The sequence below is a fragment of the Canis lupus genome, chromosome 11 (genome assembly GCF_011100685.1).
Source record: "Canis lupus familiaris isolate Mischka breed German Shepherd chromosome 11, alternate assembly UU_Cfam_GSD_1.0, whole genome shotgun sequence".
In the NCBI taxonomy this organism is placed as follows: domain Eukaryota; kingdom Metazoa; phylum Chordata; class Mammalia; order Carnivora; family Canidae; genus Canis; species Canis lupus.
Window position 1 is genome coordinate 13,256,094 of NC_049232.1, and position 19,974 is coordinate 13,276,067.

Below are 19,974 nucleotides of genomic sequence, written 5' to 3' on the forward strand. Positions count from 1 at the left end.
GTTCAAGGAAACAAAGTATAACCGAGAAATCAACCTGTTAGCATTTATGCTAATGCAGGAATGTGGAGAAGTTCCTAATCAGCAACAATCCATACCTGGCTTTGTCCTGTTTCTGTACTTGAATTTGAATATGGGTGTGTGTGTGGTAATCTGGTCATTGGTTGTATATGACATGAATCCGGGTTGTAAAGATGATCCTCCAGAAGAAATGAGAAGCTCTCTATTTCTCTGTAATCCCCTCCATCCCGGCAGTAGGGTAGTTTTCTGGTGTAGTTGATTGATTCAGAGTTTCTTCGAAGGGAACAAGTGGTGGTTCAAGTGTCAGAGGGTTTCCCCAAAGGATATATTTTTAAAATTTATTCATGAGCGACAGAGAGAGAGAGAGAGAGAGAGGCGGAGACACAGGCGGATGGAGAAGCAGGCTCCACACAGGGAGCCCGACGTGGGACTGGATCCCTGGTCTCCAGGATCTAAGCCTCTGAGCCACCCAGGGATCCCGGCAAGGGATACTTCAAACTAAACAGAGGGAATGCTGAAATACTAAACAACAAAACAAAACAAAACACGGGTCATTGGATAATTATATTATTATTAATGTGAGATTCACTACGGATAAAGTGAAATGTAAGGAATCTACCTACAGGGAGGGGAGAATTGACCATAACAGTGGGATCATAAAATGGGAAACCTCCACAGTTCTGGATAATATGTGTAAGGTCTTTAGTTATCTTAAATGTGAAATGACCCTAAAATCATTTAATCCTAAACTTTATCGCTACCAAAGAAGTACTCGGAGAGATACCGCCCTCACGGTAACAGTGGTTATGTCCGTGTGGACTCACATTACAAGGAAGATTGCGTGATGGATTTTGCCAACTATTCCCCTGTAGGTGTTCAAAAAGGATTTCCGTAACAGATTTTGTATTATGGTGAACCTTCCAATGACAGCACTAATACCTGTTAAAATTTATTAAGTGCCTGCTTTCTTGTTGTTTTTTAAGAGGTTTTATTTATTCATGAGAGAACAGAGAGAGAGGCCGAATCATAGGCACAAGGAGAAGCTGGCTCTGTGTGGGGAGCCCAGTGCGGGACTTGATCCCAAGGCCTCGGGATCAGGCCTTGAGGGAAAGGCAGACATTCAAGTACTGAGCCACCCAGGCGTCCCGTAGCGGGGTATATTTTTAAATCATTATTTTTTTTGCCCCCGACTTCAGTGTTTAAGACTCTGAAGTTATCTGTTTTTTGTTTTTGTTTTTTGTTTTCCTGATCTTCCGTTCTCTTCCTCTTTCGCGTTTTCCCGAGGTTGGCACTTTGTGATATTGATTCGTAGTGTTCGTATGTGTTTGGGTGTTGGTTCTTCAAGATGGACCTTTTTTGGAAATGACCATTTGGTGGATATCTGTAGCTCTTTAATTGTAGAGATTCCATAGGAACGACAGTATGGTTCTACGTGACTAAAGACACCTCAGCGTATCCTTTCGTGTTGATCAACAGGTCAGAACCGTGTTTGGGTTTCACGTTGTGTAGAAATCAAGTGTGTATTATCCATGAATGTGAAGTGACTTTGGAGAGGTACTGCATTACTCAGGAAATACGAAGTGAGAGAGGTCGGAAGACAGATAAGGTCTACAGACACATGAGAGGCTGCTAATAGACACTTTTTTTCTTTTTTCTTTTCTCGCTGCCTTCTTAAAGCTGGGATTTAGAAATCATAAGTGTATCCTAAATTGTAGGTTTTCCTACTATTATTGAGGTGAATACTGATTTGTTCTTAAACTATCGTAGGTGCTTGGTTACATTATACTCTGCCCTGCTGCTCCCTGCCCATCATCTTTGTAATGAGAAAGGATTCTTAATGATCTTGAAGTGTTTATGGATTTGGTAGAGAAGACAGCCCCTTTGGACGTTTTCTGGACTAATAATAGATCATAGAGTTATAATTTAATTTGACGCAAGTCTATAGTTGAGTTCTATCCGCATATGCCTAGATCTGCATCCACATATTTTATAGCTTTCAGTGCAATTTAGTAAAATCTTTGATACTCCTTTTCCTAGGATACCTATGAGTCGTTGGAGGGTTGATCGGTGGGTAGAATAAAGAGTGACTCTTGAGAACAGAATACCTTAGGAGATTCTGTTTAACTCACCTGTTCACTGAAAAGATTGATACTCTTCCTTCATTTACTGGTTTATGCGCATGCTATATTAAGTTGCAGTAGACCGCTCTCTAGTTTGTGTTTGAATTTTTATTCCCTTTTGTTATATTATGCTTACAAAAGTTATTTGTGTTTGCCCCCAACAAGTTGTTGGTATTTGGTGTTGTAATTACACAGTTTGACGAAACGTTCAGTGCACTATGGATGCAAAAAGTCATTTGTCTAAGAACCTCAGGCTCTTTTGGAAACAGGTGAGTACATCCAGTAAATTATAGTTAAAATAAGTGTGGGTGAGATAATTTGAAATAATGAGGGGAACCCTCATTGAATCCTAAATACCAAAAAACATTCTGCAGTAAGATGCTTTTCAGTTTTACGGATGTCTTTCCCTGTTTAACTGAAATGAAAGGTCATAGGCGATGTTCGATAGGTGTGGTTTTGCAAGGACAGATTTGTGATCTGTAGACCCATTCGTTAATAAAAGGACTTGGTCTTGCATTAAAAGATTGTTTTGGGATTGTACCTTTTTTTATGTTTAGGTTGCAATAAAATGTTTAAGATATGTAGATTTGTTACTTACTCTTCCTGAGTTTTCTTCTTTTAAGAGTTTTAAAATTTATTTGAAACAGAGGGAGAATGAGGGAGCAGGGGGAGAGGTGGAGGGAGAGGGGGATAGAGAATCTCAAGTGGACTCAATGCTGAGTGCAGAGCCGGATGTGGGGCTGGATCTCACAAGGCTGAGATCATGCATGACCTGAGCTGAATCCCAGAGCCAGAGGCCTACCTGACTGAGCCACCCTGGTGCCCCAGTGATTCCCCTTTTAAACCGCCTTGGGAACTCTTGGTTAATTATATATTAAAAGAGAGTATCTGTTTCTAAAATACCATCTATTTTAATCTTCTGTCTTAGAGATTGATTTACTAGTGTCTTCTTATAAAAAAGGAAATAAATTCTGGTATTCCTGACTGTATTCATTGCTACCTTAGGGTGAATTGTTCCACTGTCTTGTCAGATGAGTAACCTCTGGTTCTCACAAATTTTCCTGCATGGCCCCTGATATGATTTTGTATTTTACCTTTCAGTTTTTACATAGAGGGGATCCTTCTTAGACTGCCAGCATCTCCTCAACCTGAGTAGGGGCTGCTGGAGTGCATTGGCAGAGGAAATTGTCCCTTGGAAGAGGAAATGCCATACTCTTGATGTGTACCAGGAGCATTTGGGCTTGGTGCAAGGCATGCTGGTCTAACAGCTTAGAGGAGCTGCCCTCTTGTCTTGCCTAGCTCAGCTAGAGCGAAAAGGAAAACTTTTAGAACTTTTAGGTATAGGAAAGGAGGTTCAGGTTGGCGAAGGAAAGCTAGGTAGGTTGTACTATTTATCTTGGTGTCACTGTATTTTAATGCCTGAAATGGCAGTAGTTTCTGGTATGGAACAGTGAAATATTTATGTAGGACTAGTTTTACAGAGCTTTGCTCTGCCTTTCTGTGATTTTTTTTTCCTTTTTTTTTTTTTTTTTGGCTGTGCTCTCCTCTTTGTGTTGGATTCATCCTCAGACTGGTAGCAAGATCACATCTAGACATGCATTGGCCAGGAAATGTTTTGCACAAGTTTACCAGCATACTTTTCCTTTCATGTTTTATTGACCAGAATTAGGTCATGTGTACTTCCTAACCAGTCATGACAAGGGGAATAGGGTTATCATGGTTGATTTCTGTTAATCAGGATATGTCCCCTGCAGTTGGGGATGGAGTCACATTTTCCCGAGTCACATTGTGGAGGGAGGATATGTTAAAAAATTGTGGGAAGGAAGAATTTGGGGGAAATGGATGTTATTAGAAAGGCAGTCAATAGTGACCACTACATCTACTTGTTTTGAGAATGAACATAAATAATGCACGTAAATGCACTTTGAACTTTAAAGGTTTGTACAGACGTAGCAGATGAAAGATTAGAAAGCTGTCTCTATATTGCTCTCTCTTAAATACGCTCAGGTATGAATCTTTTAGGATCTGAAACACTGTTAGTTTTCCTATTGACTGAGTTTGGGTCATAAAATCAGTTATCCAAGTTGTGAGATTCTATCTTTTTTCCCATGAAACTCATAAAGGTATTGTAACTTTAAATTAAAAATTTGTACCTGTGAACTTGCTGTAATTTTTTTCTGAGCTGCTGCCCTCCCTCCTTTCCAAAAATTAGCCACGCCTTGGCTGTCATCAGACTTCTTTCTTCTTTACTCTTAGAGGACAGTGAGTGAGTTTAGGAAATGGGAATTTGTCGGTCAGAGGGAGTTTATTTTGAACCATGGAATCCTAGTGAGATAGGAGGAAAGGAGAGTTTTTACTCATTTTAAGAGAAGCAAAAAAATTGGTGGAGGAATGGGCGGACAGGGGAGAATCATAGAATTTTGGAATTGAAGTGAAATGAATCATGGGAAGGTTGAGTGAAAGGCTCATGTCACACACCTGTTGGGTAGACTCTCCTCTTCTAATTGCTGGTCTGATGCTCTTCCTGACCCAAAGAGGTGGGAGGCCATGAAGAGATTGGTCTGCTTTGCAGTTTTGCTTAGGATCATGGGCTAATTCTATAAAATTGTCAGCCAACTGTCATTAGTACAGATATATATTTCCAGGCTCTGGAAAATTTTAGCTAGAGTTTTTTGTTTTATTTTAAGTTAAGCAAACAAATGGACAGATTTTTTAATCTTCCCTCAAGCACAGCAACACACACACACACACACACACACACACACACACGTAACCTCAAACGTGGCCTGCTGAAATGAAAATGCCGAAGCAGAATAAGTGCTTGGAACAGTTTATGTATGTTTCAGTTCAAGGAAGTTGTTATCTTAACGATTTCTCTGCCTGTACTATATGTAAGGAATGTGTGTGTGTGTGTGTGTGTGTGTGTACACACATATCTCAATATATATGTATAATACACACAGGATTTTAGCTGTTTTAATTCTTTCAATTGTAATTGTTGTAGTTCTACGTATATAGAATAAATCCATCTGTCTTCTGCAAGGATGGTTTGTTAATGATAGTTTTTTATAAATGGTAAGATTCGGGATGATTTTTGTTTTTACACTTTTTATGCTTCTCTATTATTTTTACTGTCAGGAAACATAGTAATTTTTTTTTTTTTTTTTTTTTTTTTAAAGCAGGAGGAAAAAAACAACCTAGGCGAGGGTGTTTTCTGCCAATTTCGATTTGAACATACAATTCTTTTGTTTCTAAAGGCATACCTTTAAAGTATGCCTGGAATGCAGTGCTACTTTGTAATTGTGTTTACTTTTAGAATGCACTTATTAAAATTATTTACCTTGAAATTTTAAATTAAAATTGGCCATATGATACTTTTTTTTTTTTTACTACCTCAGTCCCAATCTTTTTTTTTTTTTTTATTTTTTTATTTTATTTATTCATGATAGGCACACAGTGAGAGAGAGAGAGAGAGGCAGAGACATAGGCAGAGGGAGAAGCAGGCTCCATGCACCGGGAGCCTGACGTGGGATTCGATCCCGGGTCTCCAGGATCGCGCCCTGGGCCAAAGGCAGGCGCCAAACCGCTGGGCCACCCAGGGATCCCATATGATACCTTTTGATACAAGTGTACTGTATAAAAGTAGTAGACTTCTGAATGTTTTGTAGTCACTAATTGTGTTACCTGTTTTTAAAACTTGTTTGGTTTTGCCTTCAGGTGGTATACTTGGCCGTGTATTAGAGGACGCTGTATTAGACTCAAAGTTGTCGTCAGAGTTTCCTTTAGTAAAAAAGGAAGCGAAAATAATTTTTTCCCTTACAGCCAGTCTGTGTCATGTTTATTTTCTTTTTTTTGTGAAATACTTATTTTATATTCTAGCAATGAATACTTTGAAATGGCGGGCAAATATAGTAGATAGTGTCAAAGGTAGAGAAGAGAGAAAATTCCTGATATTCCTCGTTTTATGATGAGCAAATATATGGGTACAAGGCTTTTTTTTTTTTTTTTTAAGATTTTATTTATTTATTCGTGAGAGACAGAAAGAGAGAGAGGCAGAGACAGGGACAGAGGGAGAAGCAGGCTCCATGCGGGGAGTCCGATGTGGGACTCGATCCCAGGTCTCCAGGATCATGCCCTGTGCTAATGGCGGCGCTAAACTGCTGAGCCACCTGGGCTGCCCTACAAGGCTTTTTAATAAAATCCTTATTTGAATTGTAGACATAACCCAATATTGTTTTGGAGGTGAAACTAGTAGATGTCAGTTGTTGGTGACATTTAAAAAATTGGTATTTGTAGATGCATATTTTTATAAGACGTTATCTTATATTGTTTTGTTCTAGAGATCTCAGAACGATGAGTTGAGTCAAAAAAAAAGTATACATCTTAAAGATGTGGTCTTAGAATGTCAATTTTTATTTAAAAATATAGTAGATTTTTTACTGAGTTTTTTTCTGTCATATGAATGTCCAGACATATTGTAGCTCATATTCCTTTATTTATTTATTTATTTAATTATTTATTTATTTATTTAATTTATTCATTTTAAGATTCTATGTATTTATTCATGACAGACACAGAGAGAGAGAGGCAGAGACACAGGCAGAGGGAGAAGAGGGTCCATGCAGGGAGCCAGATGCGGGACTCGATCCTGGGTCTCCAGGATCACACCCTGGGCTGAAGGCGGTGCTAAACCGCAGAGCCACTGGGATGGCCCTTTGAGTACTTTCTGATGATCTGTTAAAAGTTGGTAACTGAGGGCAGCCCGGGTGGCTCAGTGGTTTAGCGCCACCTTCAGCCCAGGGTGTGATCCTGGAGACCTGGAATCTAGACCTGGGATCGAGACCCGGGATCGAGTCCCAGGTCGGGCTCCCTGCAAGGATCCTGCTTGTCCCTCTGCCTCTCTCTCTCTCTGTGTCTCATGAATAAATAAAATAAAATCTTAAAAAGCAAAAGAAAGTTGGTAACTGAGTGTATATTATATATGTTTGTTGTGTGTTCTGCTGTTTATCCACATTCTAGTTACCAACCACTGATGAAGTTGTTTTTGAAGACGGATCGAAAAATAAAATTGTGAGAATTGGGAATGAGAATGTGAGATAAGTCAAAATGTTTGTTACTATATGCACTTGTTTAAAATCTTCCAATTCAAAATTAGTAAATTTTTTTCTGTGGTAGAGTAAATGAGGACAGAAATTGATAATTTTAAAGATAATCCTCACAGTACTTGCTGTAGGGCTGGAAGTGCTACCACTGACTAAAAATAAGAGAAAAGTGTTTGTGGAGAAGGCAGTAGGTACCAGTGGTTCTTAGCCCTGACTTCACATTAACATTTTCTGGGGACCTTAACAAACATGATGGATACTGGGACTCTACCCCTTGCTAATTGATACATGAATCTGGGGATGAGGCTGGGGCATTGATATCTTTTAGGGTTTTCTACTGGTGATTCCAGTGTGTTGCAGGGTTGAAAATGATTGCTTCTTCTCTTTCTACACATCTCTTAGCTTTTAACTTTGAAGTTCTCTTTTTTAATTGGGATAGGAGTGTAAAAGTGAGACAAGAAATGCGCAGGAAACATTTGCAAGAAGACCGGGTTTATGAAGTGACTTCTCTTTATAGTTTTGTACCCAGAATCCTTAGTTAATGTCACTATATTCATTGCTTATTAGCAGTTTTTGCTACAGATAGCACCAAAATGAGAGGAATTTTGAAGTTTGGAATATTCGTTCAAGGCACATTTATCAAGAATAAATTAAGCATCATCTCAGATGCCTCTGAAAATCTTACGAAGCCTAAGTGATAAAAACAGTTGTATCTTTAAAGTTACATAAACTGTAATAGTGCAAGAATTGTTGCTATTTAAAAATTTATTAGTCTTAAATGTATTGTACTTATCATATTTATAACATACTGAATGAGTTCAGTATGTTAAATTCCACTCAAAAAATGTTTACATGGTGACCAAATCGGGTTTGACACTTCCTCTGTAAATTTCAAGGATTAGACTTTTATAATCTGCCCTGGCAGGACAATTTGGGGTAAAGAAATTTAAGAGTGGTTAGAATGTAGATGATATGTTCTATGTGAACTTGGAGAAGACTTGTAGAATTATTTTGTGTTCACTGAAAATGCCCCAAGAAAATCAGCACATGATAATCATTTTTTTTTTTTAAGGTGGAGGAAAAAGATAGAATTTGATAATGAGGCTTTCAGTAACACTTTGCACACTCAGTCATTGAATACTAGGTACTATTCTATAGGACTGTAATTCCTTATCAGCAATTCTAACATCCAGAATGCTCTGAAAACCAAAAATATTTTCTTGTATGTTTGGCGCAGATTGTTTTTGTTTTTGTTTTTTCATAAAACTTGTCCTGAACTGTTGTGTATTTCATGGATTTGTAGGTTTCACTGCAGAAAATAGTAAATGTTTGATTATAATGTACTGTTGCAGACTTCTGTGTGTCATCCCAGCCTTTTTATGCATACGATATGTGTTGCATACACACTGTATCACCTGTCAAAAATGCTCTACAGTTCAGGATTCCAAAACATGTTTGACTGCAAGAACTTTGGAAAAGGGCCTGTGGAACTGCATTGATTTGCTTCTACTTGTGTCTTCATAGAAACTACTCTCATCTTATGCCTCTGAAATGGAGTTTCAGTAAGATGCTAGTAAATTTCTTGAGCTTGTTTTCTCTTGTAAATACATACATACCAAGAGGCACTTTATTTTAATGTGTGTTTGTTTAACAGTTGTTGAAAGCTTTTCTGTTTTTTTGGCATTATTAACCCTGGTCCTGTGGGCCCCAGTGTGGTCCCAGGAGCATCGTGTAATTAGGATGCTTGGGATGGAAAATGTTTCGGGTAACTGGTGTAGCCGAGTATTCATCACACACTCTGTTTAGTCCTTGGGTTATATAATTTTACCTCTGCACATGGGAACTTCATCCCAAAGCACCTGCAGGCAGTCCTCTTTTTACATATCTTGGCTTCCTTTTTCATAACAGAAAGAAGCAAGGGTGTGGTTGTATGTCTCTGTTTTAGTTTCCTTAAACTTGCTTAATTTGTTTTTAAGACTTCACTGCAAAATATCTATATACTTAACTGACTCCCCCCCCTTCCCCGCCCATCTTTTCTGGTTGTTTTTCTTTTCTCCTTTTATTACCACCCCCCCCCCAAAAAAAAAAAAAACCAAAACCCTTTAAATACTATTTCTAAACAAGGGAAGTTCATGATTTGGTATTCTGAGTCAGAAAAAAATGCCCTGCTGGTGGAAAAGGTGACAGATTAATCTGTATATTCTGTTATTTCCCTGAAGAGGGCCTTACTATAGAGGAGTGTTTATTGATTGTACTCTTTGGTAGTGTTCTGTGTACGTGGTCTTTGCTTCCTTATCCTCCCTAATAAACACTGAGGGGTCATGAGGTGGTAAGCACTGTGGTGCTTATTTTTCAGTTGTGTTTTTAGGTTTTACTTATTTATTTGACAGAAAGAGCACAAGCAAGGGAGCAGCGGGCAGAGGGAGAGGGAGAAGCAGACTCCTCGCAGAGCAGGGAGCTCGATGGGAGATTCGATCCCAGGAGCCTTGGGATCATGACCTGAGCCAAAGGCAGACGCTTAACCGATTGTGACACCAGGCAACCTTGGGTGTATTTTTTAATTCACCAAGATAGTAGGCATTTCACAATGCAGATACTAATGGTACATTTAGAGCTTACATAGTTAGGGTATGTGCACTTGCTGTGTGCTCTGAAAGAAGTGTAATTCTCTTGTATATATCGTATTTTATATTCTTGTTTAAGCTGTGTGATGTCAGAGATTGTGATTGTCTTGTGTGCCATTTCATTTCCTGTGTTTGGCACGTGATAGGCCTCTCCTGATTAGTTGTGTGTTGGATGAATGGATTAATCATTTCATCTTTTTTATTAGGGAGAATTAACATGGAAGAACCTTGATTAAGTGCCTCCTGAGGCGCTGTGCTCACTCCAAACCAATTTAGTGTGTATGTATGAGATATCTCAAACAAATAAATTGGTCCTACTTTATTTATTTAGTTTTTAAATTTTATTTATTTATTTATAGACACAGAGAGAGAGAGAGGCAGAGACACAGGCAGAGGGAGAAGCGGACTCCATGCAGGGAGCCCGATGTGGGACTGGATCCCGGGTTCCCAGGGTCACACCCCAGGCTGTAGGCGGCGCCAAATCGCAGAGCCCCCGGGGCTGCCCCAATTGGTCCTACCTTAAATAAAGTCATAAACACAAGCATCTGACTTAGTTACTCAGGATTAAAAGTAGAGAGATACTTTATAGAAAGGTTTTCTTTTTTTAAATGAAATTGAAGTTGAAATTAAATGCTTTTATGGGTTAGCCAGAAAATTTAAAGGAATTATTCAATATTTTTGGCATTTCAATTATGATTTTGTTGTAAGTTTTTTTTGTATTAGATACAATTTTTTTCTTTTTCCTGCTTTTAAATTTTTGCACGCTAAAATTTGTTCCCCTTACTATCAGTGCATGGAACAATTCCATTAGCTCCAAAAATGTCCCTCCTGCTGCCTCTTTGTACTCATCCCCTTCTTCCACTCCCAGCCCCTAGCAATCCCTGATCTGTTGTTCTCAGTTTCTGTAATTTTTCCTTTTTCAGAATAGCATATAGATTGAACTCCGTGGTATGTAGCCTTTTTGAATCTAGCTTCTTCCCTGTTGTGTTGGGTGTTTGAGATTCATTCCTGCTGAAGGATGTGTTGGTTGTTTGTTTTTGATACTGAGCGGTATTCCATTATTTGGATGTACCTCAGCATGTTTATCCATTCACCACTTGAAGCATTTGTTTTCAGTTTTTGGCAATCAGGAATAAAGCTACCCCAAACGTTTGTGTGCAGTTGTTTTTTCTTTCTGGTGAATTTAAGGTTTCATTTCACTTGCTAATAAGTTCCTAGGATTGGAATTGTTGGGTCATATGGTAAATGTTTAAGTAATTTTTTTTAAAAAAAGATTTTCTTTATTTATTCATGAGAGAGAGACACAGAGAGAGAGAGTCATAGATGCAGGCAGAGGGAGAAGCAGGCTCCATGCAGGGAGCCCGTTGTGGGACTCGATTCTGGGTCTCCAGGATCACACCCTGGGCTGAAGGCGGCACTAAACCACTGAGCCACCGGGGCTGCCCGGTAAATGTTTAATTTTATGAGAAAGTGCAAATTTTTCCTAAGCAGCTGTATGCCATTTTTCATTCCCACTAGCAATGTAGAAGAGTTCTGCTAATAAGCAATTCCTGGAGAAAAAAAGAAAGAAAAGCAATTCCTGATATTTAAATTTGCTATATTGAATTACTTTTAATAAGTAGCTTGTCAATTTGGTTGCACACCAAAATAACATGACAGTAATATGAATTCTGAACATGATATTTTCATTGTTGTAGACACCTATCAGATAGAGTGTGATTCAGGAGAGCCTCAGTTTTTAGGGAATGCAGTGTTTGTTATGTTTTGGAGCTCTTTCTTGCTCAGATGAGTAAGATCTGTTGGAAAAACTAGGCCTTGGGTTGGGTGTTGAGTTGCTTAAGCTTCTGACTCTTGATTTTGGCTCAGGTCATGATCACAGTGCTGTGAGATCGAGCCCCATCTCAGTTGGGTTCTGCACTCAGTTTGGAATTTGATTAAGACTCTCCCTCTCCCTCTGCGCCCTCCTCAAATAAGTCTTAAAAAAAAAAAAAAAGAAAAAAGAAAGGCCTTAACCCTGGTGCTTATATTGGGAAGTAAAATGTCTTTCAATTTTGTTTTTTTGTCTTCAGGCTACAGCACTTACATTGGAGAACGATTCTCTTTGATCTGGGCAGGATGAAATCCTTAGTCTGGAGAAGTGGTAGTTTAATCTTCACTATCACTTGTTGCATCTTTCATGCTAGATTTTTATGGATGTCAACTTGGTTATTGATGACTATGTCATTTACAATATTAATAAGTTCTTTCTGTGATGAAAATTGACAATATTAGCTTCCTAAATAAAATTCTCAAATGTGATACTCTTGAACGAACCTTTAATTATGTGACCTTTGCCTACACTAGATGGTTATTTGTAAGCATATATTTTTACAAATTAGAAAGTTAGCACTCTAGTGTGGAAGAAAAAATAGAAGTTCATTATGAGCACTATGTATGAAGCAGCTACTGACTTTTCTGAAGTCCTTTCTCATTTATCTGGCATTATCAGTCAATGATCTGTTAGATAAATTTGAAGACTGAATTTATCCTAAAATATCTTACTTTACTGTTTTTTAAAATGTTTTACTTTTTATTCCTCTCAGTATTTTTTAAGCATATTTAGATCTTGCTGAGTCAGTGTTCCCCTTCAGCACAACATTTATAAAGTGTGCTGTGCTGCATAGACTATCTGAATTTATCCAGGTGTATAAGATTGTCTTCTTTGTTCTCTGTCATATTTTTACTAGTCACTTCTATTGTTCCCTCTGTGTTTGATTTCCTAATAATAAGCTTAATAAATTATTTGAGATTAAAGTAAAAGATAGTTTAGGAGCTCTTTTTGTTTAATGAGCAGAATATGCCTTTTGTGACCTCTTTTATTTTTAATTTTTATTTTTTTTATTTTTTTTTGATTTGAGATTTACTTTTTTTTATTGATTTTAACTTTTTTTTTATTGGAGTTCAATTTGCCAACATATAGCATAACACCCAGTGCTCATCCCGTCAAGTGCCCCCCTCAGTGCCCGTCACCCAGTGGGACCTCTTAGTACATTTTTTCCTTCCCGTTCATAGCTATGTTTTGTAGAGTAGAAACTACAGTATAAATGACCTTTGATTCATGAGGTATTATTCTACTTGTAATATCTCTTAGATCTATAAATTGCCTGCCTGTCCATACCTTTTTCTTTCCTTCTTTCCTTGAGAAAGACATGATCTGGGCAGCCCGGGTGGCTCATGGGTTTTAGTGCTGCCTTTGGCCCAGGGCGTGATCCTGGAGACCTGGGATCGAGTCACACGTCATGCTCCCTGCATGGAGCCTGCTTCTCCCTCTGCCTGTGTCTCTGCCTCTCTCTCTCTCTCTGTGTGTGTTCTCTCACAAATAAATAAATAAAATCTTAAAAAAAAAATAGTGGTACTAATACCCAAATGTAGTACCAAAGTGCTGTCTAGGTACTTTAACTCAAAAAGCTCATGTGATATGCTTTTTTGAGAAAATGTGTGTTACATGGGCTTAGTTCAGGCATGAGTTTTAGTGCTTTTGGCTCTGAGTTCAATGTTAATGACTCAACAATACGCATTAAGTAGGGCGTTTTTAAATAGAAACATCTGTGAACAAGGTTGTATATTAATCGTTTGATGACGATTTTGTGACCAGAGGCTTCCAGGAGCTGAACCCTTTATCTTCTCTAAGAGCCACCAGTGTGCATTGTTCCCTGTTTCAGAGTTTGCTGCAACTTTGTAGAACATAACTCCTGGGAACCATGTGTTTTTAGTTTTGCTCAAATAGGTAAGGATATCCTTTGTAATCAATATAAAAAGTACATTACAGGGTCGTGGGAGTCAGAAAGTCCACAGTCTTGAAAAGGCATGGTGAGACCTGTTCTGAGACAAGTTCATTGCTATATCCCCATACGCTTGGACTCTGCCTGGTTCAGGGCAGATATTCAGTAAGTATTTGTTGAATGCAAGTGAGTACTCCAGAACGGAACGTGACTTTGCTGGACAGCTTGGAGCTTAAATTTAACGCCGTTCCTGTGATTGGGATTTGCAGCTATCTAGGTGGTTTTATGTAGTGAGATGACCTGGTCATAGAGATGGATACTGTGAATTTTTCATTAATAGAAACTTTCTGTGACCTCTGTTTGATGTTTCATTCCCATCATGCTCAAAGGGGCAGGAGATAAGGGTGATGTATATTTTTCCGGCTGTGCATGTCATAAATGTTTAGGGGGCTGAACATTTTCAAATTAAACATTCCCTCCTGGTCCAATCTTTGAGACTGTGATAAGTGGTATTACCAATGAGAGTATAAATTCATTCACCTGTGAAAATGAAAAGAGGAGGTACACAAGATATTTTGAAGCCTTATGATATAGTTGTATCCTAGTTACTAGAAAATGGACCTGGATAGTTAGAAAATTTACTTACCTAGATAGATATTCAGTAATATTTATGTATGTTAAGAAAATGTAGACTTTAATAAAATTTCTCTTTAAAAATGGACTCAGTTGCAACTGATTATAATTTAGTATGGTTTTAAAAATATTTTATTTTTTAAGATTTTATTTATTCGTGAGAGAGAGAGAGAGAGAGAGAGAGGCAGAGACACAGGCGGAGGGAGAAGCAGGCTCCACGCAGGGAGCCTGATGCGGGACTTGATCCTGGGTCTCCAGGATCAGGCCCTGGGTTGAAGATGGTGCTAAACCGCTGAGCCACCCGGGCTGCCCAATTTAGTATGTTTTGATACTCCTGTGCTGTTACATATTTATTATATCTTTCAATCTTAGAAATACTTTTTGACTATAACTCATAGAAATGTATGTATCACAACCTCTAAAAAGGTATTTTACATCGTGACCCATTGTGACCCATTGATACCTATAAAAACAAAATCGCATTGAACAAAACTATTCCTTATGACATAGGTGTACTCCATTTTCTTCTCTGTTTAATACTGTTTCATGTAAAAAAGTGCTTCTGGAGACCTCTTACTTTGTTTTAATGACCCACTAATTTAGGGTCATGACCTGCACCTTGGAGAATAAGCTCTACTAGAAGTGGTGGCATTTTTTAAAGATGGAATTTCCTGGCTCTCGAAGAGCAGTATACAGGGGGCATCACTGAAGTCAGGTTTCCAAAATGTAAAGTGTCGTTGAGGACAGTTACTAAATGTTTCTGAGACAGAAGAAGTTTCTGTAGTATGTAATTAGAGAAATTAATCTCCATTTTTGACATTACAGTTAATGGTTGAGCTTTTAAAAATAAGTGTTTAGTCTTTTCTTAGACAACCACAGTTGAGCTCATGCCAGAAACCAGTAACTGGAGCACTTGCAGCTAATAGAAGCATGTGATGTACCGGCTAGCCATCACATCACAAATATCCTTACTCATGTAAATTTCAGAGAAGCCTGGAGTCATGGATTGTAATGTAATTTTTAGAGACTGAATAAGGCATTTAAAACACTGAATAGGTCATTTCATATACTAAATGTGGCTTTTGTCATTTAAGTTACAAAGCAACGAGAAATCCATGCTGTGGCAAGGGACATGTGAAAAGCAATTTTAAGATTTCCATTACCTTTAATTTTGTGTTTGCAAGAATCGTTGACTAACATGCTGAACATGAAAAGATGACCACAGGACATTTTCATACTTAATATTACAGATCCATGGAACAACTGTGTATGTATTGCCGTACATTTTGGAAGCTAGGTGGAGTATTAATAAGCATTTAAAAGAATTTAGAACTACTCTTTAATATTTGAAAGCTTTAGCTAGTTCTGGTGGGTTTTTAGGAGGTAGAACATACCATTACTGATATGTTCTCAGGCAACTTACTCTGGTTTAAGTAGTTGCCATGTAAAGAGTGTCAGTTGGCTCTGTAATGTATTAAATTGTTGGGCCACGAAGATTAGAGAATGGTATTTAATATTTTATGTTTTGAAGATTCCTCAGTGATCATCAAATTAGAAGTATGCCAGTGGCCTACATTTCTGTTCATCTAATTAGATTATGTCTACTGTTTTCTGTATTTAGCAGCTCTCTTGAAATCTTTATTAGTGGATGTTACTACATCAAAATTGTAATTGTTTATGAAAGCAAAGCAATTGATTATTTGTATTTTTTTTAGTCAATTCTTGAGGACAATTGAAAAATACATCCCTTTGGGATGCTTGGGTGGCTCAGTGGTTGAGCTCAGCCTTTGGCTCAAGGCGTGATTCCGGAGTCCGGAGATTGAGTCCCACATTGGGCTCCCTGCATGGAGCCTGCTTTTTCCCTCTGCCTGTTTCTCTGCCTCTTTCTCTGTGTCTCTCATGAATAAAAAAATAAAATCTTTTAGGAAACAATAAATAAAAATACATTCCTTGACTAAATTTTGTCTTTTAAATATAGGTATTTAAGTCAATACGCTGAGGAGTGATAGAATCAACGTAATTTTTAAATAAATATGTTGTTACTGCTTGTGCACATTCATGTAGCTTTATGCACATCAACTGAACCATGTCCATTCTTTTTCGTTACAGACGTTTTAAGGTTTCAGTTAAGAGGGTAATATCTCCCTAAATAAAAGTTAAAATATCCTTAAGGCTTATAGATCATTATTTGTGTTACAAGAAAATGTATGCTAGGCACATTTGTATGATACTTTTCTTTCCTCGGTAGTTTTTTTTTTCCCCCTCTGGATGCCCCATTTTTAAGTTTTCAAGCTGTGTTTTTCCATTCTCTTCCTGTAGTTTTTGAAATTAAAACTTCTAAGGGAAATTTTCTGTTACTACAATTGACTTCATCTGTGGGTATAATGCAATACGAGGATTATCTGTGGGCTTTTAGCAACTGGGTAACTTTAGTGAACATTCTGAGTCTTGCATCTGCTTATATTTCTGTTTCTGCTTGACAATTAGAAATCAGAAAAACAAATTTGTGATGTATGAGTACTGCACTGCATGGTATCCACTTTGTATTTAGAATTACCTAGTTACATTTCTATCATGACCTAACTTCTTGCCTGATTTCCTTACTTGCAACTTTTCTCAATTGTTTTGTAGTGTGTGTATATAGTAAACTGCCCTACATACTTTTCTATAACAAGGTTGGCTTTTAAATAAAGTACATATATTAGTTTTTAGGATAGGTTGTTACAAATGTATCTGTGATTTAGGGAGCGTATAATACACTATTCAGTGGTTCTTAACTTTTTAACAGTATTCTAATCTAAGAATCTGCTGAGAGCTGTGGTTTGTGTCTTAAGAAAATACCCAGAAGGTCCATGGATTTCAGGTAAAGAATTCCACAACTATTTCCAGTATTAATGGGCCCAGTTTTATTCAAAGTAAAGTAAACTCAACCAAAACAAAAGCTATGATTTGTAGAGGCACATACTACTTTCCTTTTCAATAATTTGAGATACTCTTATCAAGTTCTGACAGTGTTTTTAGTTATTTTAGGATGACTGCTACCTATTTATTCATGGTAGAATTAACATTTTTATTAAATTAAAGGCTGTATGCTTTTAATTAAGAAATCCATTACTTAGTTACCTTTTGTGTGTGTGTGGGTAGTGAGGAAAGTTTACCATGCCCAGCAAATTTTAAATATGCAATAAAGTATTATGAAAATATAATCACCCTGTTGTACATTAGATCTTCAGAACTTACTGATCTTGTAACTGATTGTTTGCCTTTTGATATGTATTTCTCCTTTTCTCGTAGTCCCTGGCATCCACCATCTATTCTCCCTTTTTCTGAGTTTGACTTTTTTTTTTTTTTTTTTTTAAGATTCTACAAATTAGTGATCCCATATTCATTTGTCTTTCTGTCTGGTACATTTCACTTAGTATAATGCCCTGGAAGTTCATCTGTGGTATGCCAGTCAGAGAACTTTCTTTTGTATGGCTGAATAATGTTCCCTTGAATATAGCCCGTTTTCTTTTTGCATTCATCTGTGACAGACACTTAGGTTGTTGCCATACTTGGCTATTGGGAAATAGTGCTTCAGTGAACATGGTGGTGCAGAAATCTCTCTGAGATCCTTATTTTAGTTTCCTTTGGATATATACCCAGAAGTGAGATTACTGGATCATATGGTAGTTCTATTTTTGATTCTTTTGAGAACCTCCCTACTATTTTCCATAATGACTGTACTAATTTATATTCTTATTAACAGTGCACAGGGTTTGCTTTTCTTTGTCTCCTTGCCACATTTGTTAATTCTTATCTTTTTGATAATAGCCATCAGTCCTAACAGGTATAAAATCCTTTCTGATTGTAGTTTCGATTTGCATTTGCATGATAACTACTGATGTAGAGCACTTTTTTAGTATACCTCTTAGCTATTTGTATATCTTCTTTGGAAAAATGGCTAATCAGATCCTTTGCCTATTTTTTAATCGCATTATTTAAAATTGAGTTGTATATGTTCCTTATGTACTTTACACATTAACCCCTTTTCAGACATATGGTTTGCAAATATCCCATTCTATAGATTCCCATTCTATAGATTTTCATTTTATTTCAGTGGTAGTTTCTTTTTGCTACAGAAGACATTAAGTTCAATGTAGTTATACCTGTTCATTTTCCTTTTGTTATCTTTGCTTTTGGTATCATATCCAAAAGAATCAGTGCCGAGACCAGTGTCAAGAAGCTTTTTTTGTTTTCTCTAAGGAGTTCTGGTTTCAGGCATTGTATTTAAGTGTTTGGTCTGTTACAAGTTAATTTTTGTGAATGATGTAAAATAGAGGTCCAGTTTCATTCTTCTGCATCTAGTGGCTATCTAGTTTTCCCAACACCATTTATTGAAGAGACCTTTCCCCACTGTGTGTTTTTGGTGCCCTTGTCAAAGATTGGTTGACCAGATGTGTGTGGATTGATTTCTGGTCTCTCTATTCTGTTCTATTAGTATATGTGTCTTTTTTTTTTTTAATGCCAATATCATACTGTTTTTAGTTGTGTTCTACAGATTAAAGTCAGGAAGTGTGATGCCTTTGCTTTTGTTCTTCCTCAGGATTGCTTTGGTATTTGGAATCTTGTGGTTCTCTATGAATTTTAGGATTGCTTTTTCTGTTCTGTGAAGAAAGCCTTTGGACTTTTGGTAAGGATTGTATGACTATGTAGATCACTTTGGGTTGTTTAATCATTGTAACGATAGTACTTGTACCAACTGAAGAATATATACTGGGGCAGCCCGGGTGGCTCAGCGATTTAGCACCGCCTTTGGCCCACAGTGTGATCTTGGAGACCCAGGATCAAGTCCCACGTCGGGCTCCCTGCATGGAGCCTGCTTCTCCCTCTGCCTTTGTTTCTGCTTCTCTCTCTCTGTGTGTCTCTTGTGAATAAATAAATACAGTATTAAAAAAAAAAAGAATATATACTGCGTTTTGATGTATTTCTGCCTCTTAAGAATCTTTCATTATTGTCTTACAGTTTTCAGTGTATAGGTCTTTGCACCTCCTTGGTTATATTTATTTCTAAATAGTTAATTCTTTTTGATCGTACTGTAAAAGGAATTGCTTTCATAATTTTTCTGTCAGAGCATTGTTGTTAGTGTATGGAATTTCAACAGATTTTTGTATGTTGATTTTATATCCTGTAACATTACTAAATGTGTTCATTATAGCAAACAGTTTTTGGTAGAGTTTTCAGATACACGTTATACCAGAACTTACCAGATACAGCAAAAGCAATTGTTAGAGGGAAATTTATTGTGATAAGTGCCTATGTTAATAAAGAAAGAACTTAAATAAAGGAACCTAAGTTTATACCTCAAGGTGGAGAAAAAAGAACTAGAAAAAGAACAAACAGTTTAAAGTTAGCTGAAGGAAGGAAATAATGAGATCAGAGCCAAAAGAAGTGAAATAGAAGCTAGAAAAATAACAGAGAAGATCACAAAAAGACCTGTATTTTCAGGAGAAAATTGATGAAAGGCTTAGCTAGACTAAGAAAAAAAGAGAAGACTCAAAATTAGAAATAAAAGAGGAGATACTTCAACTGATACTGCAGAAATACAAAGACTCATAAGACACTGTTGTAGGTAATTATATGCCAACAAATTGTGTTATCTGAAAAAATAAAGTCCTAGAAATAAACAACCTACTAAGACTCAGGAAGAAAGAGAAAATCGGAATAGACGTCTAAC

At 37.2% G+C, this 19,974-nt stretch overlaps 1 protein-coding gene across 12 annotated transcripts in view; it reads left to right on the forward strand.

Annotated features, from left to right (window-relative positions):
* The window catches only part of CSNK1G3 (casein kinase 1 gamma 3), a 107,884-nt gene that overhangs the window by 2,890 nt on the left and 85,020 nt on the right, over positions 1-19,974 (forward strand). Inside the window, exon 2 of one of the 12 annotated variants that reach the window (XM_038551981.1) lies at positions 2,304-2,407. The exons of the other annotated variants lie outside the window; for them this stretch is intronic. The gene's annotated coding sequence lies outside the window, so the exon portion shown is untranslated. The remainder of the gene's footprint in view (positions 1-2,303; positions 2,408-19,974) is intronic. 12 annotated transcript variants of the gene reach the window in all.